At 35.2% G+C, this 18194-nt stretch overlaps 1 protein-coding gene across 2 annotated transcripts in view; it reads right to left on the bottom strand.

Annotated features, from left to right (window-relative positions):
• OLFM3 (olfactomedin 3) overlaps positions 1-18194 on the bottom strand; it is a 201113-nt gene that overhangs the window by 172456 nt on the left and 10463 nt on the right. The window lies entirely within an intron of this gene.

Below are 18194 nucleotides of genomic sequence, written 5' to 3'. Positions count from 1 at the left end.
TAAACACATGGCCTGGGAGTGGAATAACTTATTAGCAGAAAAAGAAGGTGTCTTGGGAATCCTGTTATAGAAGTTACACTAATGGGAGTTCAGATTCTGTTCCCACACTAGACTGTATTTTTCCATCCCGATACATCCTGAGTAATAGTGCTGATCTAAGTAAGCCTAACTCTTTTTCCTTTAGAGGTGTTTGGGCGGTTGCTGTGTGTCATTCATTCTTCACAGTACCCTTCCTTCAGCTCCCAGTATCCTCTTTTATTCTTTTCACTTTTACAACAGATCCTTTTCTTTAAAGCTTAGTTGCCTGTTGCTTTTGGATGAAGCATATTTGGAAGCCCCTAAATTGTGTGTTTCAAGTTTCAGGAAGTCGGCTAGCCAGTTGGTTTATTTTGTTCATTTAACAGTAGTTGCATAATGCCTTGATTTCAACAAGGTGGAAAAAGGCAACAAAATCAGAGGTTGTCATCCTGTCTAGTTATTATGAGCCTGCATACTGGAAAGCATGACATATAACTTTATGTGATTCCACATATTTCAAGAGCCTCCTATTTCTATGAGTTCATACCTTCTCTGTCTACAGAATATGTTTGGCACCAGCTTCAGTGATCTTATGATTTTTTTTTTCACAATTACCTTACTCATACCCAGGAAAACACCACATCATAAATAATTATGCTACAAGGGATTTCCAAGTCATTTAATTGGAATGCAGAGAACGGAGCTTTCGTAGAAATGATGATCTTAGGTTTTAGGAAGCTTAGGTTTTTCTGACTAACACACAGTATTATATTAAATCCACAACATAGCTAATATATAGCACTAACTTCAATTCTGCATCTTAAGAGTAGGGTGCCATTGAGTAAAAGGAACTTAATGAGAGGAAAGAAGACTTTCTCTCTGATTGTTCAGGAAAGAATGGCTTTAGAACTCATTCCCCATTGGCATGTGTATCCCTGCTGTCTTAAGGCTACTATTTGGAAAAGGCAGAGGTAAAACTAACTCCTACTCCACTACTGAGTCCTCCCATTGCCTTCAAATTAGCTACTCCTCCAACATCGAATTGGGCCAATCTCTGAATAACCTCAGTCTGAAAGGGAGAATGCTATATGATTGAGTAAACTCCACTCATGTGTGAACAGAAAGCAATAGCTAGCTCTGTAGCATTCTTGGAGATAATTGTAGTTTTCAAAGGATGATGACTTCATCATGAATTTCTTGATTAGTAGAATTATAGTAAGGATAACAAGGAAGTCAAGTGAAATCAGGAAGCAGAGAGACTAGAAATTTAAACTGGCAACACTCCTACTTGAGGTAGCTCCATTGGGGCATTCCCTGCCTTTTTGTTGCTTCTCCTGCCTCTCCTTCAAGGTTTACAGATTCTCTGAGGTTTTCAGTTGCTCTCTTGGCATTAGTGAAAAAAGAGTGAGCAGCCTTCGTGTGGTAGGACTATCTTTATTATTTCATTTACTTGGCTTGTAAACTAGAGAAGCCATGTCTTACATTTTTTTATTATTCTCATGAAGGGCCAAGCACAATGACCTATTCAAAGAGGTACCCAATTAAGGGTTATGGAATAGTCAAAGTACTTAAGCTTTTTTCTTCACTTAAAGGATCCATTTCCTTTCTGACTTATTCAGACTTCACTAATATGCAGGCAATTCTAACATCTTAGATGGGATTTTCTATTTCTAGGTCCAGCAATCAGTAATGTCATCTATGAGCATAAATCTTTTTTGGATTTGCCTTCTTATTGATTTTATTCCCCTTTGGGCTGTTTTTTTCTCTACATAGAATATGCCGTATAGAAGTCAGAGAAGAGGGTGTCAGTTTCAGAATGATGGTGAAAATAAGTGAGTCAGAGCCATGAAAAAATACTGGGACTAGAATAAAGGAAGTGGTATTTCTAGATGGAGAATTAAATAAAAATGGGAGCTTCTTGGGGTGCCTGGGTGGCTCAGTTGATTAAACTTCTGACTCTTGATTTTAGCTCAGGTCATGATCTCAGGGTCCTGAGATCGAGCCCCATCTCAGGCTCTGCACTCCATGGGGAGTCTGCTTGAGATTCTTTCCTCTACCTCTGCCCTCTTCCTCCCCACACATGCTGTCTCTCTCTCCCTCTCAAATAAATAAATCTTTTTAAAAAAATGGGAGCTTCTTATCCCTCTTAGTAAGTTAGCAAGGGAGGTCTGGGGGATTAGTGGACACCTGAGTTCCCTCAGGGTCTCCTCATGTGCCTTTCAGGCTGCAGGTTGCCATTTTGTCACAATTGACTCTTCATATATATATTTTTTTCATTTTAAAGTTTTTCTTGTTATTTTTTTACTTAAGGTATTAATCTAACAAATACTTGGGGTAGGGATTGCGGAGAATGGGGAGAAGACAATGTTTTGTCTAAACACTAGTCCCTATTAAAGAATTACTTCTTTCCTTTCTCTCTTCCATCTGTCGCTCCCGCTTCCCTCTTTCCTCCCTACCTGCTTCCTGTCAGGCATTTTGCCAGGCTCTGAGGATGTAAATAATGAACACAGGACACTGATTCACATCTTTAAGATTCTCACTTTCTAGTGGGGAAGCAAACACCAGCATAGGAAAATTATAATAAAATTAGCTTTTGTATAATTTTCCAAAATACAAAGGAAGAAAAGGAATTCCCCAAATTTTCTGCCAGAGTATGCTTCACACAGAGGAATAGTTTAAGTTGAAGACAGATAGGAATTTGCAAGGTAGAATAATTTGGGGAGGAGGTTATTCTCATCAGAAGGAATAACTTATGCATTTAAGTAGAAGGTGGCATTACATAAAATCACGTTTTGAATTTTAAAACACATTACTGCTCTGCATAATATGCAGGGTAGCTGAGTAATGGGAGATGAGCAATGTATAACCAGATGATGAAAGTTGTATGCAAGCAAAGGAGTTTAGATTTTCTTCTGAGATAATGAAAAGGTTTTCAGGGCTTTTGAGTAAGATTCTGAAATAATTACATTTTCAGCCATTGTCAGAAAGATTATGCTGACAGCAGTGCTGAGGATGTACTAAGAAAACAAGAGTATGGGAGACAAGTAGGCATCAATTGTTCTGGTCCAGGTGAGAGGAAATGAGGTCCTGAGCTAGGGCAGCCATGGAAGAATTGGAGTGGAAGAGCAGATTTAAGTCAGATTAATGATGCAGATATGACAGGGATTGGTAATCACTTGAATGTGAGATTAAAGAGAGAGGGGGATTTGGGATAACTCTTGCATTAGGATTTAGGATGGCCCTAGGCTTTTCTTTTCAGCTGTATTCAGCCAAATGTGAAATGGCAATTTATACTGAAAACAGTTATGAAGACTTCAGAATGCTACAACCTCATTTTCAAGTCACCCCCCCATGCACCCCGTTTTGGCAAGATCATTTCCTTGTTGCTAATTAGAGAATAGCCACACTCACTGACAGACCTCTCATGTCCAGACTGCATTCTTAATAATTTACAAAGAGAGAAAAATTCCAAAGTAAAGTTGTGATAACTTGAAGTAAAGCAAAACAACTTCTGCATTCCATTTAAATGGTTGTTGAATAAATGATTTAATTGGAATATATGGTATTGTTTTCAATATTAAAATTATATTTGAGGTCCAATCAGACCAGCCTTTAGCATGACCCAGAGTTGTCCAGGATGATGCTATAGTTTAAGAATAGAGCTAGCAGAAAAATCTCAATTTGGTCAGATCATTTTTTATTTTTATTTTTTTCATTTATTATAAGGTAAGTTGTTAGGAGCATGAGGAATATTCCAAAGGGAAATACAGGAATAGCTTTCTTTTATGTAGTTTATATGCCAGTAGGATGATAATCTAATTTAGTTTTGCTTTAGGTATTTTAGATGTGTGTTTGTGTGTGCATACACTGTGAATGTGTGTGGGTTTCTAAACTTGACTTTAAGATAAATTTTAAAAAGTCAACTATTGAGTTCATAGTTCAGTAAATATTTTTAAAAGATTTTATTTATTTGAAAGAGAGCAAGAGAACTTGCACACAGGTGCATGCAAATGGGGTGGGGCGGAGGAGAGAGGGGGAGGGCAGAGGGGGAGGGAGAGGAAGAGGGAAAGAATCCCAAGCAGACTCTGTGTTGGGTTGAGCACAGAGCCTGATGCAGGACTCAATCTCACAACCCTGAGATCATGACCTGAACCAAAACCAAGAGCTGGTCGCTTAACTGACAGCCACCCAGGGGCCCCTAGCAAATTTTTTTAAATTGGATTTTTATCTCTGCAGATCTATAACAATGTGGCATAACTAGTATTTTTTAAGTTTATTGTTCAATTTGTTTCAAGTCCCTGACATTTAGTTTTACTGCTCTCATAGTCCTTTGAAAAAGTAATGGTGATATGGCACCTATTGTTCCTTGGGCAGATTGGGTGTTACTGTCTCACAGAGGACCATCCTGTGATATTTCCAGGAGGATATTTAAAACCTCAGTTTATATTGGAGATTGTGCCTTTTTAAGTGCCAGACATCTTTATGATAATGTTGTAAGTTCCGCTATGCTTCATGTATTTCAGTGGCAGAAACAGAGAATTAGTGCAATGATCTTGATATACAAAATGTATTCCTTTCTCCATTTGATGAATATCTTTTTCCAGTGGATTATCTTTTCCAGTGGAAATGTTTATTATCTTTCGTTGGCTAATTCTTGAGATAGACTAAAGTCTAATGTTGGTCTGGATGTTATTCTGGAAAACATTTTAGGGTTGACTGAATCCAACTTCTTTAGTTTCAGATGAAGTCATTGAATTCCAGAGAGTTCATTGGGGGTATATTGTTTAGTCAACACTGGTGACCCGGGACTAGAACTTCAGTGCTCTGGGCCACAATCCAGTACTTTTGCTGTGTTGGGTCCTTGATATGAAGGACCCACAACTGTTAGAAATAGGAAGGTCTACATTTTGTTTTACAAGCTTAATTATTTTCTAAAATCATCTCTATGCTGAAAAGTTGAGATCCCTCTCACTTGGAGAGAGCAAGCTGTTGCTTTACTGAATTTGGACTGTTTGTATCACAAAAAGTGGATTTATAGATGTATCACTCTTAGTTCATGCAACAACCACTTACTGAGAAGCTACTGTGTGCCTCCTCTGGGGCAATTGCAAAAATAAAGAAGGTCAAATTTCATCTCATGATGTTCATGAGGGAGTCTCACACAAACACAAATGACTTTAAAAGATTAGGCTGTTTAAATGTTATAGCAAAAATAAAAACAAATTTCTATGGTCCCATGGAAGAAAAAGAAAATTCTTTCCAGGCAGAGTGAAACTCTGAAGGGTCAATAGGTTTTAAGAGTTAAAGAGTAGAAATATTGGTCTTCAAAGCAAAATAAATATCACAAAGCAAAGAAATAGAGTCTCTAAAAGCATAGATGGTTTTGAATAGTACATCTTTTGATAAGACTATGGCAGAAAGTGTCAAGGGACTAGAAAGAGAGATGAGGTGACAGTGTGGAGGATTTTACATGGAATGCTGCATTTTTTTTCTGAAGAAAATTCAGGATTATTGAAGGTTTTGGTAAGAGGAGCAGATGGAAAATAAACTTGCTTTGATTTAATGTTTTCCCAGGGCTTTTGAAATCACACAGCCTAAACTTTCCACTCTTACAAAAGACCCACTACAGTCTAAGGATTTTTGTTCACTTGCCAAATTCCTTTCTGCTCAGCTTCAAGACCCAGTTAATGTCACAGGTATACAATATTTTCTTGACTCTCTGATAGTGCTTCTCATTTCCATTAACTCACACAGGTTCTATACCACTACTAAAGAATTTAGTGCCTGGAACATGATAGGTGCTCAAAAAATATTTGACAAAATTAGCAGTTATTGCTTAGATATTTTCACCTGCTGAGTCTATGTTTTATGCTTCCTTATCAGTGACTAGTATTTTACTCATTAATGGTTTGTGAAATAAATTAGTGCATGAATGCATGATTTAAGAAGTCTTCTAAGGTTTTGGGTATTTCTCTATAAAATATATTTGCTTAAAATCAGCCTATTCATAGTTAACTAATTTTAGAAGCTGTAATTATACTGTAAATATTTTGGTATCATCCCCAGATCTCATGATTTTGGAGTTATAGAGGTAATGCCTAAAGGATTCTGACACCTCAGTTGCCCCAGTGGTACCCTTACTTTCTTTAGTTTTGGACATTTCATCAGGGTTACTCCCTCCATAATTTTATCTTTATGCCACTGTGGAGATATAAACTTCCTCTTACCCACATGATAAGGACCTATAATGTTCTGTGACTATTATTGTGCGTCTGTTGGGTTTTTTGATGCAGAGATGCTGCTTTAATCTAATCCTGATGGGGTCAACTAATGCTACATAACTCTAACATCTCCTTATGTCTGTGCTTTGAGCCAGTCTTCTGACAGGCAATTTGAAAATACATGTTATTTTGCTATTTATTTATCTATTGTTAATTTGGTCTGTTCCACAACTAGATTGTAAGCCCCATGAATCAGCGACTCTCCTAACGTGCTCTTGAAGCATGTTTTTTGAGATAAAATGGAAGATGGATAGAAAATGAAAAACATTCTATTTGTTCTACATGGTCCCTCATGGTTCCTTTCAAGAAGAAGAAATTCAGTAACAGAGCTTCATGTTATTGCTCTGGTTCATGTGGTTGATGGCACTGTTGATGATGTCAGAAAAGCTCTTACTCAGTCATCCGTACCGTGGGACTTGTCTACTGAGTTGATTATGACTTTACCATAACTGAGGGGAAGCCAGTATGAAGTTATCAATTAATGCTCTGTGGAGGGATGTACTTTGGAGATGAAAGTACTTTACAGATGAAAGCATGTGATTCTCCCTGTTCCACAGAAGCAAATTATTTCAATGATCTAAATTAACTCCATAATCAGGTTTCTTCCAGGCATAGTTACTATTTGGGGACAATGATGTGTGTATGTGTGGATACTGCCACATAATATTTAGATTAACATTTAAAGTGGCACAGCAACATATCTACATAGTCCCATGGCCAGAAAGTAATTGTCAGGCTAAATCACATGTAAACTTTAAATTTTTAAGGTGAATTTAAGCTAATTATTTGTGCACTGAGGTTTTTACCTGCATGGAACCACAAGGAATATCCTTTGGACATTAAAGAATGTCCAAAAGTAAACACTTTTTTAAAAAAGTTTTATTTTGTTTTTGAACTATGTCATTTTCCTATAGGTAGATGAGTTCACAAAAAGACTGAAATAATTTGCTTTGTTTCCTAAAGGAAACTTTTTCTTGGGGGGGGTGGCTTTCTGACTTATATATGGCCAGTTTTTTTTTTTTTCCCGAAAGCTATCAATGTTTCTTGAGGATAAAAATAGCCCCCTTTCAGCCAGCAAAATGTCATTTGGAACTGCAAGTGACCATTGTCACATTGTCACAGAAAATGGAAACCACTTATTAATGCTTGCAACACAAATAACACAATGATTTCATAAGCGATTGCTATTTCCATACAGATGGAAATTATCAAAAAGAGATAGTAAAAGTAAGAGGAAAGCAGCATAATGTGGTTCATTGCATAGAGGATACACCCTTCAGGAAAAAATATTTAGGAGAACACAAGAAGCAAATATGCATATACAGACAGTTGACAAAGGAGGGGAAAACAATATATAACGATGACAGAAAGAGCGTAAAAGAAAGCCATGTAGGAAGGAAAGTACAAGATGCATGAGGAGCAAGATTTAAGAATTTGCTACAAGTTAACAAAAGAATAACTGTAGTTTAGTGGACATTATTTCAATGGGGCGTTTTAAACTCTATGAAAAAGTAACAAGACAGGACAGAAAAAGACATATGATTAAGAGACAGAACTTCCCCAACACTAGGACACAATGCAATTTGTAATTAGTGATATGTGTTTGTTTAGCTTTTTCATTAGTTTTTTAAGATAAATTTATCTACTATATAATTAGATAATTTCCAATTATTTTGTTTTGTGGTTAAATCCCACTTATGGAGCTCTGACCTGGTATTATTTGCAGGAGAATTAAATGTATCCAGGTGGATTGTAGTGACCATCTGGGTCATTGGAAGGATGCCCAGGAGTGGACAGACTACTATTGATTGTTAGCTGTACCCACGCCTTTCCCACTCTGTAAAAAGCTCAAATGGAGAGGGCTTACCTAATGAGTAACCTAAAAAGAGACAGTTACATGCATAAAAATACTAATACCAATAATATAATTAGCTATCAGGCTGTAACTGGTATTAGTATCTTTATTGTCCTCATCTTATTGTGTTTCAGATACTGCGAGAAAATATTATCCCATATATTTCCCCACAACAGTCTTATGAGATATGTTTCACTTTACGCTGAATCTATGTATCAGTAAAATGAGGTTTGTAGAAGTTAATTTCTCAAGGTTCCATAGATAATAAGTAGAAACTCGATCAAATTCAATTCCGTATCATGAATTTTTAACTACCATGCTATATTCCCTAAATTAAAAAATAATTTTTGAAGGCCTTATTATATGTTGGACTCCAAGAAGGATAACTTTTCCATCCTTCCCCTATTTATTGAGCATCTTAAAATCCTTTATGCACTTGTTAATAGATTTACTTGGCATAATATAAAATATACTTTATTAGGAACTATATAATGAAGAAGAGCTATTGCAGTACACATCCCTATTTCGTGGACAGTCTGGCTTAACATATTGGTATATTCCCAAACAACCTTCCCTGAATTATTTGCTCTCAACAATGCTTTCAATAAAAATTGGGTAATAGTAAACTAGAAATTTTACTCCTTGGAAATCGCAATGGTAGTTATACACACTATGTGTTTTAACAACTGTGCTAGTGGTAGAATTAACACGCTTTAATAAAATGGAAGAGTCCAAAATGATTAGTAATTAAATAATATTCATTTGGGGGCTTCAATCAATCTTTTCCTCATTCTCAACATTCTCACTTTAACAGTTGGGAAAAGTTCTCACATGATCCAGTGATTGATATTATTCTATTCTGACATCTTTAATTAATCTTCGAGTTGAGATATTTTATTTTGCTAAAGAGCTGGACCACGGTCAACTGAAATTTAGATCTGTTTGTATTTCTCATTTTCTTGAACACGTACTATGATTCTGGATAAATACCAAATGGGACATGCATACAAAAAGGAGCATAGAAAATTGGAACAAACTAAAATCAGAGCATGTGGGGGACCTGAATGAACATGTGCTTAGCAAAGATTTGTTAAATTGAAATACCATACATCCCAGAATTGGAAGAGGCTTTAGGGGGCATTTGTTCAATTCTATCTTACTTTCTGCAAAAAAATTTCGACACAACAAGCAGTGTTCAAGAGATGAGAGATGATCTGAAAGTGAGTAAAGATAGGACCTATAAAATTGCCATTCCTCATTTGTTAATCCTATGGCAAATCACTGGTTATCATATGTTTTTTTTTTTAAATAATTGTACTCTTGATTTATTCCCACAGTCATAGCCTTTTCTATTTTGAAGGGTCTTTGTTACTTTCTTTTTTTTTCTTTTGTTCTCCCAAATATAAACACGTTCACACCACTGTTTGAAAAGATAATCTAAAAAAAATTAAACTTTATGAGAATGGGGCCAGGAGCAGGTAGAGTTTCTGAAAAGCATAGATATCTTTACTTTTTTCATAAGATATATTTGGAATCGTGTAAAATTGGATAAAGTGAACTGAATGAGTAATGCCAGGATATTACATTAGTTAAGAAGTAGGACATATAGCACAAGCAATGTTTTTGAACACGAATTACTGAAAAATAAACTGCCATTCATTTACTACTTACTAAATGCTAGACAGTGGACTTGGTGCTTCAAAATGCTATTTAACCCTCATGTAGTCCCATGAGAGAGGTATTATTTCTCTATTATATTACCGAGAAATGTGTGATTTAGAGAGAAGTAACATGCTTCAATTATGGCACATAATTTCTTAAAATTTCAATCAAGAAATGTTATTTACTGCAATTTCCCATCATTTGGACCATATAGTAACTGTGACAGAGGTTAAAAATAGTGTTTTCTTTGCATCAAAGGAAAAAAAGGCAGAAAAGCAAGGAAGATAGGAAATAAGCTTTTTTATTATAAACAGGATTTTGATGGGGAATTTAAATCACCCATGCTCGTTTAATTGATAGGATAATTTGAAAGTGATCTCATCTCTTTTTTCAGTGAGTTCTAAAGCTTTCTATTAGGCAACAGTTCAAATAAAATTTATAGGACTAACTTAGATTATTATGTGAATTGGAAATAAGCTGCATTTAAAAATATTTTGTAATTCAAGCTGTTCACTTACTTCTATAATTAATGTATTACGTTTTGATTGTTGAGGTTTTACTTCAGTAGTTGCCAGATGAAACTTTCCCTCCTTCACATACAAGTTACACATATGCACAAATACATCGGCACATTTTAATTTTTCTATTTCCCGATTCTTATTTCAACATTGTTATATTACCTTACAATTCCTTTTACTCTATTGTAATGTTACCTTGTAGCAAGAAAATGAGAATGTCACATAGATCTTTTTGTTTTGTTTTGCTTGCTTTAGTCACATAAAATTAAACTTTTTTCTTCTGTTTGTTGGATAATTAGAAAGACCTTGTATAATAGACTGAAGGACATATGTGAGCCATGTCCCCTTTAGACATATGTTAGAGCAGAAATAAATTGCTAAATATAACAAACTACAAATTTCTTTCCATTAATGTAGTACACTGAAATAAGATTTTATTTTGGTCTCAGGATTTGTGGAAGAAACAAAAGTGAACCCAGTTTTCTTGTATGTGTTTGTTGGGACTGTTACAATATGTTCTCATGGATATGGGAAAATTGCTAATTGGAACTGATATCCTCCATATCAGTCAGCAATACAACTTTCTTGTATTGCTTTAAAAATGTTCCAAGGAAATTTTCAGGGTAGAGGTTTGGCTCAATATGGTTAAAATATACAATTCCACTGGCTGGCAGCTCTGCCTGTCTTTCCTGGTTATATCATATCAACTTCTAAAACTCAATGGATGAGTCTTCCCTTGAGTACGATGTGACATCTAAGATAAATCTGGCCCAAAGTGAGGGGGAAAGGAGTGATACATCTTTTCACTTTCTATAATACTCTGTATTGAATGCCCTTCAACTAGTTTATGGCTTTGTACATTTTCCACATCAAGAGAGATTTGGGCTGGCTAAACTTCTTCATAGACTCAGTGAAAAAATAACTAGTTCCTGGGGAAAACTCAGACTTGTCTTTCAATGTACATGAAAGATTCTTTATCGATTTAATGCAGACAGCAACATGTGAGAAACTCACAATCATTAGTGGCATCCCCTCATGTCTACTCTCTTCTCTGAAAATTTCTTCACCTTTTTACTTTTATTGAAATCTGGTTCTCTCCTGAGAAGACAGCTGCCTCTAAGGCACTCCCAAGCCCTTTGCCACACTCCTCTATCACAGCCTGACAGTGGAAAACTGTCCTCTTTGCTCCTAATTGCAGTTTTCAGGACATTATTCTTTTCTTCTTTCTACCAATAACCCATCATCACTCTCAGCTGATGACCATGCTTTCTATTTCACTGAGAAGATGAAAGCAATTACAAGAGAACTTCCATGTGTCTGCACTCCCCTATCTAAACTACAAATAGCATTAGTACACATACTTTGTCTTCCCACCTGTTCCCATAGAAGAATTCTCTGTGATCCTATTTAAAACCATTCATGATTATTTGTGATTATTATCAGCATTATAATGTGGTGTTATTTCTTCCATTTTAGACATCAACAAAACCAAACATGTCTGATGCCATATCCTCCTAAGTTTACCCCATTTCTCTTCTCTTCATGGCAGAACTCCTCAGAAGTCTTGTTTATATCTATTTGTTATCCATTATTTCTTCTTCCTTTATATTTTATTGAATCCATTAAGATGAGGATTTGCCACAATCGGTGTACTGAATCCACTTATCAATCTCACCAGTGATTCCATTTCTAAAGACGATTCATTTTCAATTTTCATATTACTTGGCCCATTTAGAGTGTATGATAATTTAATAGTTTAATAAATTTTTCTCCTTGAGACATTTCATTCACATTATTTTCAGGACAGTATCTTTTCCAAGTTTTCCTCCTGTCTCATAGATTCTCTCTCAGTCTCTATTATTGGTTTTCCCTCAGCTTTTTGCCTTTCAGTATTTGAAGCATAGTGTTCAGGCCACTTCTCTTGCTGATCCCCTCCAGTTTTATGGGCTTGAGTACTATCTACATACTAATGATTCTCAAAATGATATATTTAGTTCAGACCTCTCCACTGAGCTCTAAATACCAACTGCCTACTCAACAATACCACTTGGGTGTCTAATAGACATTTCAAACTTAGAAACTCTAAAATATAACTCCTGATCTCCTCTCCCAGTGTGTTCTGCGTCTTGAGAGACATACTTCCTTCCAAGTTGTTCAAGCCAAAAAACTTCCATTGCCAGTTTTCAACTGATTGAATAAATTCTGTTAGCTACCACCACTAATTTAATTTTTTTATACCACCTGACGTCTCTGCTTCTCTTATCACCAGAAGTAAAATAATATGTCACATCTGTGCTCAAAACACAGTATCTTCCCATCCATCGGACTCCTTCAAACCACTTACAGGAATCTACATGATCTCCCCCAGCCCTAGCTAAATTGTCCATGTCGTTTCCTGTTAGTTTCCTTTTTGTTCACTTCACTTGTTCACTAGCCTCCTTGCCTTTTCTCAAACCTGCCACTTGTGTGCTTTTACTTTTTCAATTTGTACTTAAAATTTTTTTTTGTTCTTGGAACTCTCTTTTGCCAGATATCTACATTGCTTACTCCCTCACCTTCACGTCTCTGCTCAAGTATCAGGTTTACTGTGGGACCTATTCTGTTTGTTTCTACCTTATAACATGCCACTGCCTCTTACTCATCTTTATTTTCCTTCCACATAATGTGTTATCATGTGACATACACTTTGCTTATTTGTTTGTTGTTTATTTTAGTTATATTTTAGGCATTATGAGGGCAGAGACTTTTGTTTCATTGGTCATTGCTGTATCCTTAGATTCCAGTTAATGCTAGGTGCATAGCAGACATTCTAAAAATGCATTGAAAATCTTCCACTATAAGTCCCTGGTGATGCAAATGCCATGTTATTGGTGACTGGCTCCAAACTTCCATAGCAGGCTTACCCTAGTTATTTTGGTATTTTGTTGCAACACGGCTATCAGTTTTACATTGTTTGAACTTTTCTTCTCCAACTTTTAACATTATGATGGGGTTTTATTGTGTTTTTTTTGAATGAATAGAAAAAAAGGAAGGAAGAAAATAAGTAAAGAAGGAAGGAAGGAAAAGGAAAAATAAAAGTGAAAGAAATTCCAATATGAAAAACCTTTGCGTGATGAAAAAAGCTGGTTAATAGACTTTGAAATCAATATGCAACCTGACTAAAAGTTTTAGGTGATGTCAAACTGCAAGCCAATTTGACCAAGCCAGAATCATCTTATAACTAGATGAGAATATAGAAGAAGATCATTTGCGTGTGTGTGTGTGTGTGTGTGTGTGTGTGTGTGTGTGTGTGTGTGTGGAGGGCTATCTTGACAGCAGACTTGTTATAAAAAGATTTACAATAGTTTTAATTATTGAGTAATAATAATTTTCATGTATGATTGTGGTGATGCAATCCACAGTGCACAAGGAACCTCCAGATAAAGTTTATAGGGGAGCCTAATCAGCATGATATGGATGAGGCAGGGACAGACAATCACAATGAAATCATAGTGATCTTGGGGTAAGATGTGTTGGGATTCTTCTCAGTAACTTATGTTTTGATGATTAAAATAGGTAAATGTTACAAAGCTAACTAGCTAGGTAGATAGAGATGAGATTGGATAGAAAGAGATAAAATAGAGACACCTAGATATATAACTATATAGACAATTTTTTAATGTTATTATTATGTCAGGTAATTTTATGTGTCAACTTGACTGAGCCATGGTTTGCCCAGATATTTGGTCAAGCATTACCTTGAATGTCTCTGTGACAGTGTTTCTGGATGACATTAACAGTTGAATTGGTATATTAAGTAAAGCAGATTCCTCTCCCTAGTGTAGGTGGGCCTCACCCAAACAGCTGGAGTCCTGAATAGAAATAAAAGCCTTAGTAAAAGAAAATTTCTTCTGCCTAACTGCCTTTGAGCTGGGACATTGATTTTTTCCCCCTACCTTTGAACTCCAACTGAAACATTGGCTCTTTCTAGGTCTTTAGCTTGCAGGCTTTTGGATTGGAACTACACCATGGGCTCTCCTGGGTCTCCAGCTTGCTGACTAGAGATCTGGGGAAATATCCATCACATCAGCCAATTCCTCATAATCAATATTTTTATATATTATGTATGATATATATTCATATATATATGCGTGCACATGAGCATGCGCACACACACACCCCCTACACATCCTGTTGGTTTTGTTTCTCTGGATTACTCTAACTAACACAACTACATTGTGTTTTATTTATTTGTTTTGGGCTAAGGTAATTAAAGTCCAGAAATATGTTTAAATTTGGTACAGATCAAATCTTGGACCCTTTCAGTAATCATTTTTCTACCATTTTAATGCTACCAATAGCTCTCTTTTTCATCAACTTCTCCTACTTCTCATAAAATTAGTAGTAAAAGAACTTCAGTCATGTTGAAAGTTATAAAGTGTTTCACATGCTCTTTTATATCTCTGAGACTTCATATGGGCTGTTGCCTTTTAATGGAATACCCCTTTCTTCCTTCATTGTCTTGCTGATCTTCCTTTAAGCATCACTTCCCCCAGGAAATTTTCTCTTATACTTAACCTGCTGTAGATGTTCATTCTCTATCCCCTACTTATGTCCTACACAATTGTCTGTTATAGGACATATCATACAATACTACGATTATTAGCATATCTGATTGAGTTCTCTGGTAGAAAATATTAAGGGCTTCTTGAGAGTAGTAACTATATACCTTTTAAAAAATTATTTTATCTCCAATTCCTACAGTATTGCCAGGCATGAGTATTTGTTGAAAAATTATCCTAATATGAATGTAATATGAATGTAACATATTAATTAAGATCATTGAGAGTCATTAATTTCTGGTCTAATTGTTTTCTTCACTTTGCAAATTTTCCTAAAGCTAAAAACAAATCCCAGTTATTTAAAATTAAATAAGCAAACTGAACAACACAATTTTCTTCTTCAACTGCACATAAAAGGGATGGGTCTTGCTTATTCTTTGTGGAATATCATTAAGCAATCATCGTGTTTGACCATGCCTTTATTGCATAACATGCATTAGTTCTTTAAACAAAATTGCTTTCATCTGAAGACATGCAGTGCCTTTGTTAGATCAAATTTGACTGATGAAAAGAAGGAGCTGTCTTCATCATTTTACTAAATCATTGGTAGCCAATTTATTTGCATTTTCACTGTAGATGACAAATCCAGTATAAAGAATGTGGCATCAAATGCTTTTAAGATCCTAGGCTGGCAAAGAAATGAAATGACAACCACTTAGTTCTTAGATTGAGAGTGAGATTCTATAGGCAGATTTTACCTAACAACAACAACTGAACGACTCACTTGTATCTTATAAATGTCAGCTAGGGAACACAGTTACCTACCATGTAATTAAATTAAGGTTATTTATAATCTAATTAGTCTTCTTTAGAAGCAATTTTTCATTTCTGTATTATCTAACTTTAATTTTTAGAACTCACTGTAATTTCACATCCATTGTTTCTCTAACGTTAATATTCACAGTCTATAGTGCTAGACTATGGCATTATTTGGCTGACTTAACGTTTCATGTTTACGTAGTAATTACTGTCATCTAGACTCAGGTATTAATTTCCTGTTGCTGCTATAAGAGATTACCCTAAATTTAGCTATAGGAGATTACCTAAAACATAAGTTTGGTGTCTTACAGTTCTAGAGAGCAGAAATATGAAATAAGTTCTCCGAGGTTAAAATCAAAGTGTTAGCAAGGCTGTACTTGGAGTCTATAGAGAAACATCCATTTTCTTGGCTGTCCAACTTCTAGAGGCAGCACACATTCCTTGGCTTTTGGCCCCTTCTTCCATCTTTAAACTGACTCCCTCCAATCTCTGTTCTGTCATCCTCTCTTCTTTTTCTAATTCTAAGCATCCAGGCATCCTCTTATAAGGTCCTTTTTTATTATATTGGGTCCATTAGAAAATCTAGGACAATTTTCCCATCTCAAAATTTTTAATTTAGTCACATTTGGCTGAGTAATGTAGCATATTCACAGTTTCTGGGGATTAGGATGTGAACATCATTGAGGGGACATTATTCTGTTTACCACAGTCCATATATATTTTTTCTTATTGTATTTAGCAATAATAAATCATAATTCAGTAGTAGCGAATATCATTGGAAGTCATAACTTGATTTAAAAAGAAACTTTGTAATTATTTTTTGATTAAAAATAATCCAGTCCCTTGAATACTGTCCCACTCCCCAATAATAGAAACATATGGACAGAAACTAGCTAACCATCCTTCAGTTATGTTATAGAGATGATTCCTTTATGCAAAAATGAAATAGGTGGTCTCTCTATTTCTTGTAACTCTCAGAGTCTCTTTTGTTTTAACTACTGTCAGATAAAGACAGTAGAAACACAATGTCCTTCACTCATTTATTTTTCATCGAATCTTCAAAAGCTAGTAACAAGGAAGGATACAAAATAAAGATTAAATATTCTGTAATGCTTGAGATGTGAAATAAACTTATATATTTTACATTTATTTTTGTGTCACTGTGTATATGAGTAAGTTGCCATATTTTCTTGATGATATGATGATATTAACTTTGATTTTCAGCAGTAAAGTAAAAGAGACCTAGGTTTTCCCTTTAATTTTAACAATTTGAGAGTCTATGAGCAGAAGGGAGGGTGAAAGAATGATGAGCTACATTTATGAGAGATGAATGTGCCCCATTTTAGGAGGACCTACCCATAAAAAAAGAGCATTTGACTCAATATCTTCATTTTGTACATGAGGAAATGAAAACGAAAAAAATTTAATGAGTTGTCCCAAAGCCATACAACTAGACAGTTGCAGAACTGATATTAGGCCCCAGCTTTTTTAATTCCTAATTTAGTAATCTGTCTATAACACCATGAACTTTCCAATTTCCTAATTATTATATAATTTGCTTTGATTTGGTATGGTTCCTCTCTTCCTTTATTTTCATTTTATATGTTAAATTAATATTAATTATGTTGAGTCCCTTGAGAGGTATCTTTTCCAAAAGAAATGATTACAAATGGACAAAATACAATCACCTTTCTATTGCCTTTCTCTTTGCAAAGGTAAGATGCAAGAAAGAAAAAGGAAATTAAGGAAGTTTTCACTGCCTTTTCCTTCCATTTCTTTTTACTAAGAGATATTAAAGTTTAGTTGAACTAAATTAGAGACTTCGTTCTGAAAGTGAATGCCAACAGTAAGAAAATGGTAACCAGTTCTCAGATTAATGAATGCAATCATTCTGTGTGTGTGTGGGGGGGGCAGTAAACCACTTGAAATACTTAAATACATGTTGGCAGATGAACACATCATCTGTAAAAGCCCCAATCTATGCCAGTGTGTAAACAAATACTTACCTTCTCTCAACCCTTCTTTTTCTTTTAGATTTATATGAATGTATCCACCTCTATGTCACATATAAGCTCACTTACAATTTTATCACTTCTTACAGTCTTAATCCATTTTATTTTAGGCCATATATTTAGAGTTGGAGTCTTTATTTGCTTTTTGACAGGAAAGTCATGATGCTTTGGTACTAATAAGGGCACCATGTATAAATTATTGATTGATCCTATCCATTTGATTCCTTACTCTCACATATCTTATGCACAGTTTTGAGTCATTACAATAGCTACTTTTTTGGCATGAGCTTCATAACTCTCCATACATTTCCTCCTACTTGTATATGGCAATCAAACTAGAGTTATTTTACTCTCTGACTTTGTCTAGCAGTTACCTTTTTGTAAAGAGTAGAATATATCTGTAGTACAATATAAATAGTAAATGATAAGTATAATCAAAAGTCTTCAGTGGGTGTTGAGCCAGATAATATTTCTATTTATTTAGTACT

The sequence above is a fragment of the Callorhinus ursinus genome, unplaced genomic scaffold (genome assembly GCF_003265705.2).
Source record: "Callorhinus ursinus isolate GAN/ISIS: 27379988/994484 unplaced genomic scaffold, GSC_fseal_2.0 scaffold9, whole genome shotgun sequence".
In the NCBI taxonomy this organism is placed as follows: Eukaryota; Metazoa; Chordata; class Mammalia; order Carnivora; family Otariidae; genus Callorhinus; species Callorhinus ursinus.
The sequence above is the reverse complement of the archived record's forward strand: the minus strand, read 5'-3'. Positions and strand labels throughout refer to the sequence as shown.